This window comes from Falco naumanni, chromosome 5 (genome assembly GCF_017639655.2).
Source record: "Falco naumanni isolate bFalNau1 chromosome 5, bFalNau1.pat, whole genome shotgun sequence".
Classification (NCBI taxonomy): domain Eukaryota; kingdom Metazoa; phylum Chordata; class Aves; order Falconiformes; family Falconidae; genus Falco; species Falco naumanni.
In genome coordinates this window covers 73,121,885-73,140,069 of record NC_054058.1, presented here as the reverse complement: position 1 = coordinate 73,140,069, position 18,185 = coordinate 73,121,885, and the positions used below count along the sequence as shown (strand labels likewise).

General features: G+C 39.6%; 1 long non-coding RNA gene across 1 annotated transcript; it reads left to right on the top strand.

Moving 5' to 3' along the window:
- The first annotated feature begins 1,520 nt into the window (after positions 1 to 1,520).
- LOC121089359 lies at positions 1,521 to 17,982 on the top strand. The gene is made up of 3 exons (XR_005828191.1): positions 1,521 to 1,563; positions 1,659 to 1,752; positions 17,842 to 17,982. It is a non-coding gene; the product is annotated as an uncharacterized LOC121089359 (long non-coding RNA).
- Positions 17,983 to 18,185: the final 203 nt, after the last annotated feature.

Below are 18,185 nucleotides of genomic sequence, written 5' to 3'. Positions count from 1 at the left end.
TTCTCTAGCTGCACCATATTGATACTACCAGGGTTTAAAGTATGTGCAGAATGTCTTCGCACCATGAACAAAAAATATTAAAATAAATAGCAAATTGCTTACTGACAGTTTTACTGTTAATATAATGTAACACAAATTTAAATGTCATTATGTAAGATTGGAAGCAACGGATAATTCAGAGAAGTTAATCCTGTCAACTGCACTCTGACAAAACAAGTCTGACTCATAAAATCACTGCGCTGACCCCAAATGAAATAAGGAAATTCGACCAGTGCATGGACAAAGAGAACAGTCGGTACTTGGCCTGCTCTGTTATATTTTCCTGTTTGCTGTGAGAGCAAGTTTAGGAAAAAACCTGCCTGCCTTTCGTTTAATCCATTTACTGGGGCAGGTCTGCACAAAGCTTTCAATACCTGGACAGCTTTAATGTTTTTTGCCAGATTCAGTCTTTGCGGTGGCCTGGCTGGTTGGATATATTTAGCCCTGAACAGAGACTCTAAAAGGTAAATAATGATGTTATCTGACTCTGAGAGAACAGATTGTTTAAACTCCATGGTGAACAGAGCATTATTCTGAGGCTCTTATATCAGCTAAGACATACTCAGAAAAGTCCATAGACACAGGTACCATTCAAATAAAACTATTTAGTGCCAAAAGGAGCAGGTTTGGCTCTCTATTGTACATGAAACAAGAATGGAGCAAAAAGAAGGGCTCATCTTTTGGGGTCTATGGAAATAAGACTGATCTCTATGACAGTTTAGGGTAAGCATCTCTAATTTACATCCCACAACCTCACCTCCCAGAAAGGAACCCTGCCATAGGTAATACTGAAAACTCTAAGGCATGAGGTTAATCTTATAAATTATTTTTGATGCAACAGATTCAGGAATCTAAAATCTTTTGCAGGCTGTGCAGTGCTGAGAAACTCCTTTATGGGACAGTTTTGTTACTGCTAACTTTGCTTAACATCCATTTTCAAAATATGAAGTTTCTAGAACATTTTACTCTCAAATTAAAAAAACAGACCTTTCAGAATTTTGAGGACATGGGACTGTATTCTCATCCAAATGTTAGAAGTTAAATTTGGCAAGTCTTTCCATTTTCAGTATAAAACATTGTATGATGAACTGGGCCTTTGAGATGTGCAGATTCCAGGTCTAAAGTGCACTTTATTCCCCAGCTTCTCCTGCTCGTATGACAGAAAACAGATGACAGAGGTCTATTTATAAGAGTACAGTGCTGTTTTGAGCTACACTCAAGGAGTCTTTGGATAGGAGTCTGTGAAGGTCCAGTGCTGACAGTGAAAAAGCAGATAAGTAAAGCAGATGTTGAAGGTGCTTGGGAAGAAAACTGGGAGGGGAGAAGAAAGCAAAAAGCAGGAAGTAGTCTTTAAAAATAGACTAAAGAAAAAATACTTGAAATATAATGGAGAAGGCCAGACTGTCAGCAGATATTGTAGCATGTGAACAGGGCATTCTTGGAGTTTAGCCAGAATAACATCAACAGTTATGATAAGATGACTGAAATACAGCAAAGGAAAGACTTGACTTCTTCAAGTTAGTGGTGAGAACACTTTCACTAGAAGGGAAAAGATTTATCCACACAAGAAATGGCTAAAAAGATGGTTTTATATTTTATTCATACTTCTTCTATTTTAGGAAATGTGACCATGTATGTTCTGAGGGTGACCTGGAAAAAAGTGCTCAGTCTGCAGATACCATGGGACCATGGAAAAGTTCATAACCTACAGTAGTAAGTAAAGGCTCCTTTTCTAGTTTTCTGTGGTCTTTCTCTTTTGCATTCTTGCCTGTCCTAGCATTCAACCCATACAATGTTTCCATATTTTCAGTCCTCCAGAGTTTGTTTAGCCCCATCATCAAGGTTTTTGGAAATATTTCAGTCCTGGATTCATCACTTATATTCTTATATTATTAATTGCAATAGTAAGTAGCAGGTAGCAACGCAATAGTTAACAAATAGTGTAAAGTGGGTTTAAATTATACAGCAGCATCTCAGGATCAAAGTTGTTGAGTCATGTCCCCTTTTCCACATACATTTAACCAGATCCCTACTCACTGACTACATTCCATCACTGGCAGGATACACAAAAAAGATCTTAGATGTTTCTAAGTTGGTAAATGATTTTATCCATGTAACTAGCACACACTCATGGTTCAGTTCTATCAATGTTGTATCTTCAGTTCCTGTATTCAGGCAAATAACCTACTCTGCCAGACCTGGATATGTCCCATCTGCATGTGCTGTTACACGGTGCCCTCTCCATGACTGCTGCAAGTCAGACTACTGATTATGAGAATAGCTGCTCATTAACATTTTGTTGGCACACAGTCATCCTGTTATGATTAGCCTGTGATCCCCTGGCCACTGCAGTCACCCATGTAAATAATCCATTACCTCCTTACAAGCAGCCAGCCAGACACATCATGCCTCTTTTTTTGATAATGAAAGTGCCCTGTATCTAACTATTAGTTCAATCATAATTAGATTATGGCTGACTTAGACAAGCTTCCCTTTTTTAAAAAAAAAAAACTGCACCTCATGTAAGACTTTAGACACAAGCTTTTACCTTCATAGTGCAGCTTGCCCTCAGCCTCGTATCACCATTTTTGCCTACAGCTAATTGCCGAGTTGTGAGATGCTGACATATGTCACTCTACGCGCCCTTCACATGCAAGCTTCGGCAGTTGCCAAACAGTAAGAGCTGTATCTTTTGTGTGGACTTACCTTAAAATTTTTCATTGTTTTTGCCAGATGAGCGAAGTCTGATCTTTCTGATTCAAACAGTCATTTAGCTAGCAAGCTGATATTTTCCATTCAAAATAGATTAACTGGAGACATAAAACCAGAAATAGCAATTTGTGGTGAAATTTTCCAAGGAAAGGAAAGACTAAATTTTTCATGAGAGCTATTTCTTCTATTCAGCCTTCAGAGCCATCTCAGAGACACTGCTTCTTATTAAGGCTCACGAGAAACTTTCTGTTGCTGAACAAACTTGCAGTTCTTTCAGATTTTAAACTTTCTTTGTATGAACATTCTTGATTCTTTCCTTTCCTCTTAAATTACCACATGAAGAAAGAAATCTTGCGCATAATCTCAATGTTTTCGTTATCTGGCTCTCCTCCTACAGACATCGGATATTAAATCTCTTTCTTAGCATTGTCCCCATATTTGACATTTACCATTGCAGCATTTATCTTTTAGAAGCTACATCTTTGTTGACTTTCCTTCTAGACCAAATATTTATTGTACAGCCCTTACCATACTTATATCTAATCCTGCCAACCTTTCCAACAACAGCAGCCAGATATTATTTTTCAGAAACCTATTAACCTAACACTAATAAATAAGGACCTAGCAATTTCAGTCTTTTCCTGCCATTGGTGCCAGCCCTGAGTCCACGTAGCTTTGATTAAAGCCCCTTTATAAGCTGTAAATGAGTAGCAGCTGTTCCTGACATCTCTAGGAAACTTAGCAAATTAGACCACCTCACATTTGATGAAGCTGCAGGTGGGAGATGACAGGTTTCGTTTGTGGTCTTCAAATCAGATCCCTCAAACTAATGTTCTGCATCAAAGCCAATCCTATTTTTAAGTTTTTGAAGAGAGAAAAGGAAAGGAAAAAGATGAATGCCTCTTAGATAACAGAGTTACCTGGATAACCAATATACCCGCAACATTAAATATGATGCAGAGCCACTATAAACAATGCCTGTGTATACACTGAAGCTTCTGCTGCCTGGAACATGTTGAATGATGGGCTGCATCAAAAGCTTGATGAAATAGCAGTATATCACACAAACAGAAGAGGCAATGAATCATGTTATGAGGTGTGACGAATGAATCAAAATGAGCCAACATAAAGTTATGGGAGAGAGGAAACATCCATACCTTCTGCCCCAGCACTAGGGCAGGCATGGGCAGTAACTACAGGGTTTGATTTAAAATTTTGAACATAAATTTGAAATCTTGACATTAAAAAAAAAAGACCCCTTTTTTCCCCCAGACCTACTTCTGCTTTATTTTCTGATGTAATACATGCAAACTCTGGATATTTGGAATTTTGCTTTGTTTTATTTTAAATTCTACCTTAAGTGCTGTAGTTTAAGTAACTTCATTTCAATCAGTTATATACATTGTATACATCTGCTCAGGATCTATCCTTCTAAATTTGGCCTGCAAAAATAATCTTCACTTAAATTCCCTGCTGCTTAGAAACTGAGATTCAGAATATATTAGATGGAATACATGTATTAAAACTTGAGAAGCTGTAGAAAAATTTTTGAGACCGAAAACTTTGTAAAAAAAATCAATACAGGCTTCCAATTGTTATAAGTCTGAAAATCACAACAGTTTATTCAATGACTATTCAACAACATATGTATGAATTGCAAGGGCAAGCTAAGAGATAATTACTTCTGTACTTGGTAACAATTGTAGCCTCATTGGCAGCTCAAAATAAAATCTGAGGGTTTAATGTGCAAAATAACTTTCCTTTTGACATCCGAAAATAAAATTTAAACATCCTAATGTTATGGAATTACAAACAATTTTTTAAAATTTGTTCAAACCACTTTATGGTAGAAGGACTGGCATGTGAATTCTCTTTGGACACAACTAAATTCACAAACAGAATAATAATTTATGCCAATTTTACATGTTACTTGACAGAATACCTAATAATTTACACACTATTGTCATATCTCAATGTTAATGGGTATTTCTAATGGTGCAAATTAGAAGAGGTAAGTAGTCAAACTTTCAGTTCTAATTTAAATGTCACCTCAGTCACTAGAAAAATTCCTGTTGACTGGAGTGGTTTGGTTCATTGCCTAACAAAGGAAACCTTCATAGGCTTAAAAGCATAATCTTGCAATTAAAAGCATACGGTTATCGTTGCCTCCATTTGACAGTCTGTGAGGGCCAGTGTTGCATACCCTGATTCGTATAAGCTATTTGTTCCCTTGGAACATTCCCCAGAGTATCATATTGAGGTCCTTTAAAATTTGTTATTCATTTATTTTTAAACAATCTGCCTTAAAATCGCACTTGTCTATTTTGTTGTGTACACTCCAACAGTCCCTTGTGAAGTGTATTTCACAGAGAAGGACTCAAAAAATGGTAGAACAATGATGCTTGGTAAACACATTAAAAGAAACATACTCTTTTGCATTGATTTTGACCAGCATGATTTTTTTCTCTAGCTCTCCCTCTGGACCCTTTTTGCCCTCCAACACACAGTAGCCTTTCTACTTTTCCCCAACAGCAGAACAACTTTGGAAGTTTACTTTCTATGACAGGAATTAAAATGGGAGTTGCAAGAGATCTCCTAGCCAGGGGCATGTTTTCTGAAAGTATCCGTGTCTGAAGATAAGTAGCTTTAAATGCAGCTTCTTAGTGCTACAAAAGGCTCAATGTTTCATTCACTCACAGCTCTGTGGACCTTATATTTTGATTTTTGTTAGAAGAGCAAAAAATTGAAAGAATAAAAGATCTCACATTCTTTTAAAGCCTGTAACATCACAATAGCCAGTATCCTAATGAAAGATGGTCAAGGAAAGCACTAAGCTGTTACAAAGCTGTTTAAAACAACTGGAACATCAAGGTTTATTCTAGGTTTCCTCCAAAATTTGCAGCTCTTAGTCAATTACAACATTTATTTTTCTGAATAAACTATGCATTCACTTCTTTCTTGGGACAGCAAGAGGGACATATGTCTCTTCCTTTACTAAGATGTTCTATGCAACTGCTTCAAGCTGTTGCATCAACTATTTGCTTTTAGAGAGAGTGAGCAGAAAGAAAGGCCAAGGGAGAGACCTCAGGTGTATATGTTAGGCAGGCAACTTGTCTAGATCATGTTTTTGCTGAAATGAAAACTTGTGGCAAGAGAAACCTGAAAGTCTGTGACTCCAAAAGACACTAGCGTGTTGTCGTTGCCCTTGAAAACATGATAACAAGTTGTGCGTGTAGCACTACCTATATTGCGAAAAAAACCCATTGTATTGTCTTTATATTTGGCATTGGTAGCACCACCTCCTAGAACTCTGAGAACTTTAATGTATCAGAGTCCACTTCCAAAGTATCCATGTCTCACAAGCTTTACAACAGTGCGAGATAAAAGTGCTCTTTCCTTCATTGCAGGAAGGAGAAACTACATCTCTGTGGCTAGGTCTAAATTGGGGGAATCTGGGAGCACTTCTGTGCTGTCCTCACTTGTATGCTTTTCTCCCTGTGGCAAGAAAATCTGGATATTTGAGCCAACAGGGATCTGTGGAGCATAAGCTGGGAGATAGGATGCCAGAGCACACCATAGAGTGCCATTGCCTTGCACAAGGAGTCTGAGATACTAGTTGGCTTGGCACAAATCAAATGAGAAACTGTCATCGTGAAAGGATTTTTTTTACTTTTAAACTTAGTTTCTGATCATAGTTCTAACCACTACTGTCAACAAATTATAGAAAAAAACAGAGCTCCTGCAACAGTGAGGAGGTGGCAGGGAGGTGGCTGTAGTTACAACCTGAAATCAGCGTGAGATTCTTTGACCAGAGGCAGTAGAAGTGGGCTGCAAATACCAGTTTCTAACACATCTGATTTGGTTTGGGTTTGGTTTTTTTTGTTTTCCTGCATTTGAAAAATACAACAGTGGATTAGAACTGCAGAATCCTACTTCTATACTTAGTAGAGTGTTAGGGGACTCTTAGCAGCTGCTGTAGTTACCAAATTTTATGCTATCTTGTCCCAACAGCATGCCTCAGCCATCAGCCTCTAGGAATTTGCATGCTTCCAGTGATGATGTCAATCCTGATGGTAGTTCTGTCCTACACACTATAGCCCACGAGAAAAATGAACTGAGAAACCTATTGAAAAAGCCACTTAATAATGTTATTAATGACTGCTACGAACCTGGGGACAATCCAAGTCACTGCCATAAAGTATTAGAGGTAGAAGACTCCATGTAGCTCTTACTGTGTCATCTTGTCTCTCAGGAAAAAAAGCAAAAGCTATTAAGGATATAATCCATAACTGTTCACAGGTCTGACTTCAGAAAAACAAACAAGCTAAAGACCTTGTGCACAATTAAGTGATTAGGATTCTGTCTGAAACTGGCATTGTTCATTTCCATAAAAGAATTAGGCATTCATTACTTTCATTACACTCCATTCTGCTAATATGGTTCTTCATATATATTTTAAAATGAAGTAATTTAACTACTATTGGACATAAACCATACTTCTAATAAAAATGAAGCCCTTTAACTACTTGGCCATACTTCTAATTACTCACTTCACTAATGTTCATTTGTCATCTAATTCTTTGATTTTTCTGCATTATACTATAACAAGTATATAATAAGAGACCTTAGCCTGATGCCAAAGGATATTTCGCTTTGATCATTGCAATCCATCAAATAGAGTCAAAATGGAATCTGCAATCTTCTTAACAATTGTTATTGATTTGGAAACAGTGATATTTTGGGTAAGCCTCTGAGAAATATTATTCTCTTGTGTAAATACGGGGAGCGATCAAATACATGCATCTGTAGTCTCTCATAGCAAACGATGTAAAGGCAGGAATAGATTAGACTGCAGCATACAATTAACCCAGGACAGGCCATAACACGGGAAGATATAATGCTGTATGGAACACTTATACCCTATTAGCAAAAACCAAGCTGATAGAATCATTGCCTTAAATCAAACCTTTACCATCCTGGCCAATTACAACTCCGGCTGCAATGTGCAGTAAATGGATAGGACATAATAAATCTTTCTGTTGTACCAGACATATCAAGATACAAATGTGCTTGACTGCATACTATTATCGTACAGCTGAGTCTCATGACACTTCATATCTCATTCTGCAGCAAGATTTTAAGCAAGCATATGCTAAATGGTTTAATACAAGTTCAGGTGGTGACAAATAGCCCCCTTTTGCCAAAGCCATTTCCAGCAAGCTGCTGGTCACATCCAGTGTTACCATTTCTGTTACTTCAGTCTGCAAAAGCAGGGGAGAATGGGTGGACTTGTCATCTGCAGCTGGAGTCCATATAATGGATTGCTCACTTATTTTGAGCAATCTTATTTTGAAAGCAAAGAAATAAAATTGATTCGTTTTATTTTGTGCTTCTCAGATAATAGCTAACTGCTGTTTGTTTGAAACACAGAAATCCCAACAAAACCTCTTAAATCTCACTACTTCCATGCAACTACCCTTCTCTAGTGACTCCTGATGGCTTGAGCCAAAGCCGTTGCCATTTGCTGTAGTGAGTGATTGGCACTGGAAATGTGACGTGTTAGCTAGTTTTGTAAAGTGGCGTAAACCTGTACAAATGTTTATTATCAGCTGCTGCCATTGCAAATACAGTATTAGGTATTGTTTTGAAGACAATGGCAGAGTTAAAACTAACAGGCTGAATTTGTAGTCATAGTAGCTGATGCCATGGCATTGCCTTAATGCCCACTTTCCAATCATTACATACTTCTTTTTAATTAACAAGGCACAATAGTGAAAGGTTAATTATAGACAAGAAGGGGGTTTTAATGTGCTTTAGAATTGTGGAATGTCCTCACCCGGAACATAGGCTCACCAGGATGCTCATATATAGCTGCCAGTCAGTTGTTTCTCAGTAAGGCAGTTACCTTCGTTGGCTGAGTTACTGATTTCTTCTGGTTTTGCCTCTCAGCAATACAGCAAGCAAAGCTCTGCTTTCTTCAGAGACCATTAGGCCATTAAAGCAGTGGTTTGGCAAACATACTGTGCAGAAATCACAGCCATATATTAATTATGCAGACCTTTTTAATGTCATATGATTGCTATAAACCCCTTTCATTTCAGGTTTCTTATCAGCTGAGTATAACATTGACATCATCTCTGGCCGCACCCCTTCTCTATTTCTGCGCTGGGTCACAGATGCTAAATAGATTTTACTGGAAAAATAACTGACACACAGACATTAAGTGCACTATACCAGAAGTGGGAATGCAGGGGGGTTATCAGAAAAGCTGCATCATATCTGAGCTGCCAGCAATGGAAAGGGGCAAAATTGCAATGTCTGTATGAATATACTTTAATAGAAAAGGGAAGGGCATAACCAAACACAACTGGAGCAAATTCAAGAAACATTTGACTGATAAGAATTTGAGCATGTGTAATGTTATTTTTACGATAAACATTCTGGCCAAACAAGCACTTGGCAGTTTTCCTCTGAGGCTGTTGTTTAATGTTGTTGTTGGCCTCAGTTTCATTAGCCTAAAACGTGTCAGTGGTTTTGTAAAAAAGCAATACCCATATATTACCCGTGTAGCATAGTTCTCACGGTGATAAATGAAGAGAGATTAATTAAATGTATTTTCAAATGAACTCCATTGACTTTAAAGGGTTTTTCTAGTCTGGGATTTCACTGAGGCTTGGGAGTGGTGTCATGGTGAGAGGAAACTTTTGTCTGGAAACTTCTGAAGTTTAAGTGTCTGGAAATACACACGAGAAGGCGCTGGAGGAATATGGTTTTAAATGCAGCATCTGGGTGCCCCTTTGTGGGCTGCAGTGTTATTGCACTGGTGAGGACTCCACAAGGTACCTGCAGGATTTCATTACCTATGATTATTGGTACCTGTCTGATGTTTATACACTTTGCAAAAACATGTCATTTTGAAATTACACTTTTGCTGCTTCAGTATCTTTGCTGTCTCATTATGTGGTATAAACTATCCACCCGATATTCCAGCGCAGCATAGCACTGTAATAAATTACAAGGCAGATTAATGTTATGAGTCATTTATTATCCACATTTGAGGCAAAACACAGCCGCAAAAGTAGAAATATTACCATCAGTATGAGGAAACGCAAGCACAGCCTGGAGAAGCAGGAACAGTTATCAGCAGATATAAGAGGAATAATCTTCCATCCAGAAAAAATAACCCTGGTGCTACTCATACCAGCAAGGAGAGAAATAATAGATCAGAAAAAGGTCTGCTCTTCTAGATACCTCTGAATTATAATGGATATAATCGTTCTGTTTATCACAGCATCACAGAATGTATGAGGTTGGAAGGGACCTCTGGAGGTCATCTGGTCCAACCCCACTGCTCAAGCAGGGCCAACTAGTTGCCCAGAACCACGTCCAGTCAGGTTTTGACTGTCTCCAAGGAGGGAGATTCCACAGGCTCTCTAGGCAACCTGTGTCAGTGCTCAGCCACCTTCACAGTGAAAAATTATTCCCTGGTGTTCATAGAATCGTAGAATCATAGAATCACTTAGTTTGGAAAAGACCTTTAAGATCATTGAGTCCAACCATCAACCCAGCACTGCCAAGTCCACCACTAAACCATGTCCCTAAGCAACACATCTACGCATCTTTTCAATACCTCCAGGGATGGTGACTCAACCACTTCTCTGGCCAGCCTGTTCCAATGTTTAATAACGCTTTTGGTGAAGAAATTTTTCCTCATATCTAATCTAAACCTCCTCTGGTGCAGATTCAGGACATTTCCTCTTGTCTTAGCACTTGTTTCTTGGGAGAAGAGATGGACACCCACCTTGCTACAACCTCATTTCCAGTAGTTGTAGAGAGTGATAATGTCTCCCCTGAGCCTCCTATTCTCCAGGCCAAACAATCCCAGTTCCCCCAGCCTTTTCTCGTAAGACTTCTGCTCTAGACCCTTCACCAGATTTGTTGCCCTTTGGACACACTCCAGCACCTCCCTCTGGTGTTTCAGCTGTTTCACTGGGCATGACTGAAAATAGCCTGGCTCCTTCTTTACACTCTCCCATCAAGTATTTATACACACTGAGAAGATCCCTCCTGAACCTTCTCTTCTCCAAGCTGAGAAACCCCAGCTTGCTCAGCCCCTCATATGTCAGGTCCTTCCAGCCCTTACTCATCTTTCTAGCCCTTCACTGGACTTGCTCCAGTTCGTGTCTCTCCTATACTAGGGAGCCCTGACCTAGACCCAGCTCTCCAAATCTGTCTCACCAATGCTAAGCATAGGGGAAGGAGCATCTCTCTTGAGCCATTAATGTATCCCAGAAAGTTGTTGGCCTTCTTTGTTGTGAAGGTACATTGCTAGTTCACGTCCTGCTGGACACCAGGAGGACCCCCAAGATCCTTTTCTATAAATCTGCTTTCCAGATGGTAAATCTCCTGTGCTGGCACATGGGGTCATTTCTCCCCAAGTGCAGGCCTTGGCATTTCCATTTGTCAACTTCAAAAACTTTCTGTTGGTTCATTTCTCCAATTTGTTGAGGTTTCTGTGAGTGGCAGCACAAAAGTCTAATGTATCAGCCACTTTTCTTAATTTTGTATTGTCTTCAAACTTGCTAAGTCTGCACTCCTGGTTATTATATGCATATATATATATAAGTATTGGCTCTGGTATCAACCTCTGGAGTATTCCACTAGTGACTGACCTCTGGCTGGACTTCATGTTACTGATTACACCCCTCTTCACCTAGAAGTTCAGCCAGTTCTCAGCCCATCTTACTGTCCATTTATCTGGACCAACATCAGTTTATCTATGAGGATATTATGGGAAACAGTGTTGAAAGCCCTACTAAAATCAAGAAAAAAACCCATTTTCTTTCACTGGCTTAGTTACTTCCTTGTGTAGAAGGCTATCAGGTTTGTCAGGCATGGTTTTGTAACTTCATGGTGACTACTCCCTCTTGTCCTTCATATTTTTGGACTTGTTTGTTCCAGAAGGACATCACATTCTTGGAAACAAGATGAGGTGGACTACCTTTTGTTCCCTGGATCCTTCTTGCCTGTTTTGAAGATAGCAGGACAATTGCTTTCTTGCAGTCCCCCAATGGCCATGTCCTTTCAGTGATTATTGAGGGTAGCCTTTCAATGTCAGCACTTGTGAGCACATCCTGCTGGGTCCACATGTCTGTCCACTGTGATTAAATGTTCCTTAGCTTGATCCTCTGCTACAGAGGGTAAGCTTATTTATTTCCCAATTAAAAATTTATTTCCCAATTAAAATGATGATTCATTGTGCTTTTTCATAAATAGGGAAAAAACAGACTTTGACTCAAAGAACAGAAATCACAGCAGAAGAGACATACAAGGAAAGAATCATCTCACTTGTATTGCTGTAGAGCCAAAACTTAAAGCAGACTGTTTAGCATTAAAGTGAGGGACAGGATAGGATAGGAAATGGCCTCAATTTTTTTGTGTTCATGTCTAGTCTGACATACATTGACCACAAAAGACCTGTGGAAACAGTTCAATTGCTATGTTCCACATAGAACAGCACTCTGGGATTTAAAAATATCCTCTTTTATCTCAACTATGCTTTAAGAGATGGAGAAAAGGAGCTATGGTTTGCAGACAGATAATCACAAGTTCCATCTCTGCCACTACAAAGTAATTCCCTGTGACAGTCGTGAAGTCTAGGGCTACTTTTGCAGGGAATATGCTCTTTTTTTGGATTAAGTGTTCTGATAAAATAGAGGATCTGTATCACTGTTATTATTTAAGAAAATATTTCAAAGCATTAAATGAAAACCAACAACAGTGGTTCTTAGTCCCTCATTTTTCCAGTATCTGTCATGGGCTGGATCACGTTCCTCTGGTCCACAGCTCTGTCTGTGCCAACAATGTGTACCATGGTTGCTCCTCACAGGATATTTCAGTATATTTCACTCCAGTCTGAGAGGAAAACAGACATCAAACCATTTGAATTTTCAGTGAGACAGGTTATCTAGCTTTTTTTCAGGGTTTGTCCCTGTCTCCATCTTGTATGTCTACCATCTTTGTAGTTGTCACCGGTCATTACCTATCAATTAGTTTTCCCTCTTCATGACTACTTTTTTTTTTCATTTTCTCACAAAGGTCATATTATGGAGGCAAGCTGGAAATTGTGTAAGACACTAATAAAAAGCTGAACATCAAGGCAAAGAAACAGAGTTAAGTAGTTCAGTAACAATTGTGGGAAATCTCTGTATTTCATAGGAAAACTCTAGAGCTAGACAGTAGATGTTGCATAGTGGGGCATCCCTAAAACCTCGCTTACCTCCATAGTTTGAGTCCAGAACAGCATGCATGGGATGCAGTCTCCTTCTGTGTTTTATTAAATGATTGGTCAGTGTGCAATATATGGAAGCAGTTGCAGAAAAGAACACCAGAATCTAAGACTGACTCCCCAAATGAATGCTGACACAGTACATGGAATCATAGAATTGTTTAGGTTGGAAAAGACCTTTAAGATCATTGAGTTCAACCATTAACCCAGCACTGCCAAGTCCACCACTAAACCATGTCCCTAAGTGCTGCATTTACACGTCTTTTCAATCCCTCCAGGGATAGTGACCCAACCATTTCCCTGGCCAGCCTGTTCCATTGCTTGACAACCCTTCTCGCTATTCAGTGTTTATTAAAAAACCTTTTCTAAGTAAGTATTATTAACTTCAGAATCATGTTCTCCCTCTGTGCCTCTCTTTTCTCGCTGCATTCATAATTTTTTTCTGCCAAATGACACATCTTCAACTGGAGAAGTGCAAATAATCACAATACAAATTCTAGACTTAAAAGCCCAGAGGAAAAATTCAACATTGGCAGTTCCACTAGGCAGAAAGGTACCTGGCATACAGGGATGCTAAAACTATCTTCTGGAGCCTGCCTGCAATAAACAAGGATGAGTGCAAAAGATATCCAGAGACTGGGGCCAGTGAAACTATATCACAACAATCATGGTGTTCTCTGAGTACGGAAAGAAACACCTTCAAACAAATTCCTGTTCTCCCACATCCAATTCCAAACTCCTCTTTGTCCTGCGTATGAATTGCCTTTACCACAGGTCCTGGCTACATGTGGGCGTGCTGTACTGTGTCTTTCACTTGGCTAGTCCTTGGCCTTGCTCTGAGCCTCCCTCTGTTAGAACAGCTCCACTGCCTGCTTCCTTTTTTCCACTTAACTTTCTCAAGCAAAGTAAATTTTTGCCAGCTCCCCACAGGTCTTTAATAGAAGCGCTAACTTTTGACTTCATTCCCATTTAAAATGTTGTGGCAACAATAGCAGCAAGAACAGCTTATTTTTAATGGAAACTGTATTTATGTGGACAATGTTCGTTTTCCTATAGTTCATGGCTGAGAGTGTAAATGAAATTTTCAAGTTTTCTATGTATTGTGTAAAATGATTCAGAGCCTTGTTTATTCTTTTTTCCACTGAAACAGATATAACTGAAAGAGCAAGGGTTCAAAGTCAATGAGTTCCTCTTGCATGAATCTCCAGCAGCACAGCTGTGTACTTAGCTTTATAGAGAGCAACGTCAATGAAATTAGATAAAGAAGTCCATCATAAACCAGATTCTCAAAAAGTCCTGGACAAAATGTCCACGAGATATAACATCTCAAGAGAGAGCAGGATGTTTGCCTTCAGTACAGAATAAACCTTTGATCGCAATCATCACTGTAGTATAACTGAAAGACCTTTGAAAGATAAAGAGGAATTATTATCTGGAAGTTAATTCACCCATTATGGACTTGGAAGACTTAAAACACATGTAAGGAAATTAATTCTTAGACAGATTATTGAATCCATGCTCATCTTTAGTTGTCCATTTAGAAAATTTTCTGATCTAGCAGGAGTGCTGGTAGACTATACTGACAAAATTATGAGAAAAAAAAATAAAAGTGATATTTAGTTGTACAACCTTAATTCTGCCTTTATACAGTGTGACATGGTATTTTAAGCTTGAGAAGCGGGCCCCTGTGAACCTCATGAAGTTCAACAAGGCCAAGTGCAAGGTCCTGCACCTGTGTCAGGGCAACCCCAGTATCAATGCAGGCTGGGGGATGGGGGATTGAGAGCAGCCCCAAGGACAAGGACTTGGGGGCACTGGTGTATAAAAAAGTGGACATGAGCCAGCAATGTGTACTCACAGCCCAGAAAGCCAACTGTATCCTGGGCTGCATCACAAGAAATGTGACTCTGCTCTGGGAGACCCCACCTGCAGTGCTGCGTCCAGCTCTGGGGCCCCCAGCACAGGACAAACATGGACCTGTTGGAGTGAGTCCAGAGGAGGCCACAAAAACGATCAGAGGGCTGGAGCACCTCTGCTATGAAGACAGGCAGAGACAGTTGGGGTTCTTCAGCCTGGAGAAGAGAAGGCTCTGGGGAGACCTTATTGCAGCCTTTCAATACTTAAAGGGGGTTTATAAGAAAGATGGAGACAGACTTTTTATCAGGGCCTGTTGCAATAGGACAAGAGCTAGTGGTTTTAAACTAAAAGAGTAGATTCAGACTAGATAGAAGGAAGAAATTTTTTACCATGAGGGTGGTAAAACACTAGAACAGGTTGCCCAGAGAGGTGGTAGATGCCCCATCCCTGGAAACATTCCAGGCCAGGCTGAACAGGGCAATGAGGAACTTGATCTAGTTGAAGATGTCCCTGCTCACTGCAGAGTTGGACTAGATGATCTTTGGAAGTCCCTCCAACCCAAACTATTCTATGAAGTTAGCACTTGTTCATAGCCTTTTTTTTTTTAAGCAAACGTTATATAACACACTCCCCCCTCCCCCTCCCCCCCCCCCCAAAAAAATCTAGTTTCTCTGGTAGAACTTGAAAATCAACCTGGTTTTTATGCCTAACATAAGTGTTGCCTCATAGAAATGTTACATACAGACTCTCAGCCAGGGAACCCCACTCAGCCTAATGTAATACAAACGTTTGAATTCCTTACTCAGCTGTCTCTGCAGGAGATCCAGACCTCTTAATTTACTGCCTCTCTCCCTCTTCACAAGATCCAGTTTAAATGGCTTCTGGCAGTTCAGGAAACCATGTGGAAATGTCTGGCATGTCCATCCTCCTGTGAGAAAATATAGCTAACACTTACAGAGAGCACGTTTAATGGTACGGCGTGTGCCAATGTTGCATTGTCTTTACATAATTATCCAGAGGCCAAATCACTCACCTGGGAAGTAACACCATTCTGCAGACCCGCAGGGACCAAACTCAGACTGTAAAAGGAGGATCTAGACATGGATTATCCTGGTAAAAGCACTCCCCCAACACATGCTGAGGGAGATGCAAGGTTTCAAACCCATCTTCCAGCAATGTGTATTTTTTATTAGAGCCTTGCTGGGTTGATTAAAATCACCCCCCAGGGCAGGGACCAGAAGCCTCTCCTTCCAAGCTGTTGTCAGGCCTTTTGCTCTCTCCCTGGCTGTTGCACATCTACCTGCACAGTGGCTGACCTCCAGCAGGAGGGGAGGAGGTATTTTTACTCAGGGCGCTGCGTGGTGCTTCAGGCACTCCTCTGGGATGGGGATAGAAACGGTCACTTCCTCCAGCTAGGAAGAGTCAAAGAAGACTTAGATGGCTCGGTGCATCTGTGAGAGCTCAGCAAAGCTGCCACTTCATCAGATGAAGGTATTTGTAGCCTTGATTCTTTCTGTCTCTTTGGACATCTGCAGGGAACTTAAGCAGAACAGAAACAGCTGTCTATCCAACCAGGACTGCATTAGAGCTCCCCTCTTCACAAAGCAGGCGATTCAGAACAGTCATGGGTGACTGAGGTTACATAAACTGAGGTTGCTGAGGTTGCAGGCAGCTTTAAGCAAAGTAGGGAAGCTCCTAAAGAGCAGAGACCCATATGGTTAGGCCAAGCAAGGTTGCTGTCTTAAAACCCTCTGGGTCTAGCCCTAATTTAAGATTCTTCTGCATTGTTTTGTGAAGTAATGACTCATTTAGCATGCTGTTTATTATGTCCTTTTCAAAGACAACGCTCTCTGGTCACTAACATGACAAGTAATTCAATTGTTCACTTTCTTGCTTTATGCAACATGTGAAATACTAATAGTAACAATAATAATAATAAAGAATACAGTTTTTGAGGGCATATTGCTAGCCAGAATCTGCTGTCATATTATACTGGCACTATTGAATCAGCTGAAGGTGCAGTGAAGAATCAGGCTCAGCTCATATAAAAACTGGACACAAACTCCAGTTTGAGAATCTGCAAAAAGGCTGGATTTGTGTTTTGATTTCTTTTTTTCCTCCCCAGTTGTTGTGCCTTTTTTTTTTTTTTTAATGTGCCAATGCTAACAAATTCCCAAATGCTTAAAACTTAATCATGACTAGCTGAGTAGAAGACTGAAGGACAATTGTAGCAGAGCTGTTTATCTGCTTGGATAAGATTCATTTCCTTGGTCCTTATTTGACACAAAAACAGATGTACCACTGTCATTCCTCTGACCTCTGTGGCAAGATGAACAGCTAGGCTGATACATTTATTGATCAGTGAAAGAAGCACTCCATGGGAAATAAGCTATAGATGCCTTGCTGTGAAATTGAAGATTTAACATCTGTCCCATGCAGATGGTAATTAATCTTGAATCTGTAATGCCCACAATTGGTTGGTTGACAACATTACTTTCTTAATCTAGGAGCACGGATAAACAAATGTATTGGATTGCTCTGTGGGTAACATTTTATGAATGTGTTATAATTGCATATGCAGCCCATAAATCAGATAGATTTCTCATCTACATTGCTAATTGTGTTTATTATTGGAAATGCTTCTCATGTTTGGTATTCACTAACTGGTTGATTTCCCACTGTTGCAATCCCACACCCATGTAGGAATTGAAATCTTTACAGCTGCAAATATTTTAGGAACTATTAAATATTCTCCCAATTCTAATTACCTGGTAGCTAGGTGCATGCATATAAAGATAGCTTGAGTATTAATTTTGATTTTATTTTATTTTATGGAATCTGCAATTATGAAACAAATTTTATTGTCTAGATAATATATGGGTTATGAGATGTTAATGGTTGGGTTTATATCCCTTTCTGCCCTGATACAGCTTTACTTTTTGCAGATCTACACTGCTACTCCGTATTCTGAAGCTGAATTCCTTCCTCATATCATCCTCTATAATCCTCAATAATCCTCTATTCAGTGGATTTCTGTAGATACATCTACCATCTTGGCAGGATCCTAGCACTTCCAAATCTTAATTTCCCAGGTATGTTCATACACATATTTTACTGTAACTAGAACAGCTACTAGTGTACAAAATGAAACTGCTAAAATCAAGCCGGTACTCTGCAGTAAAAATCTTCCAGAATCAGGGATGTCTGCAGTACCTGGATCTGTGTCCCAAAAAATTACCCATATGAGGGGAAATTTTTGAAAATATTGCCTGTAACCTGGTTAGACTCA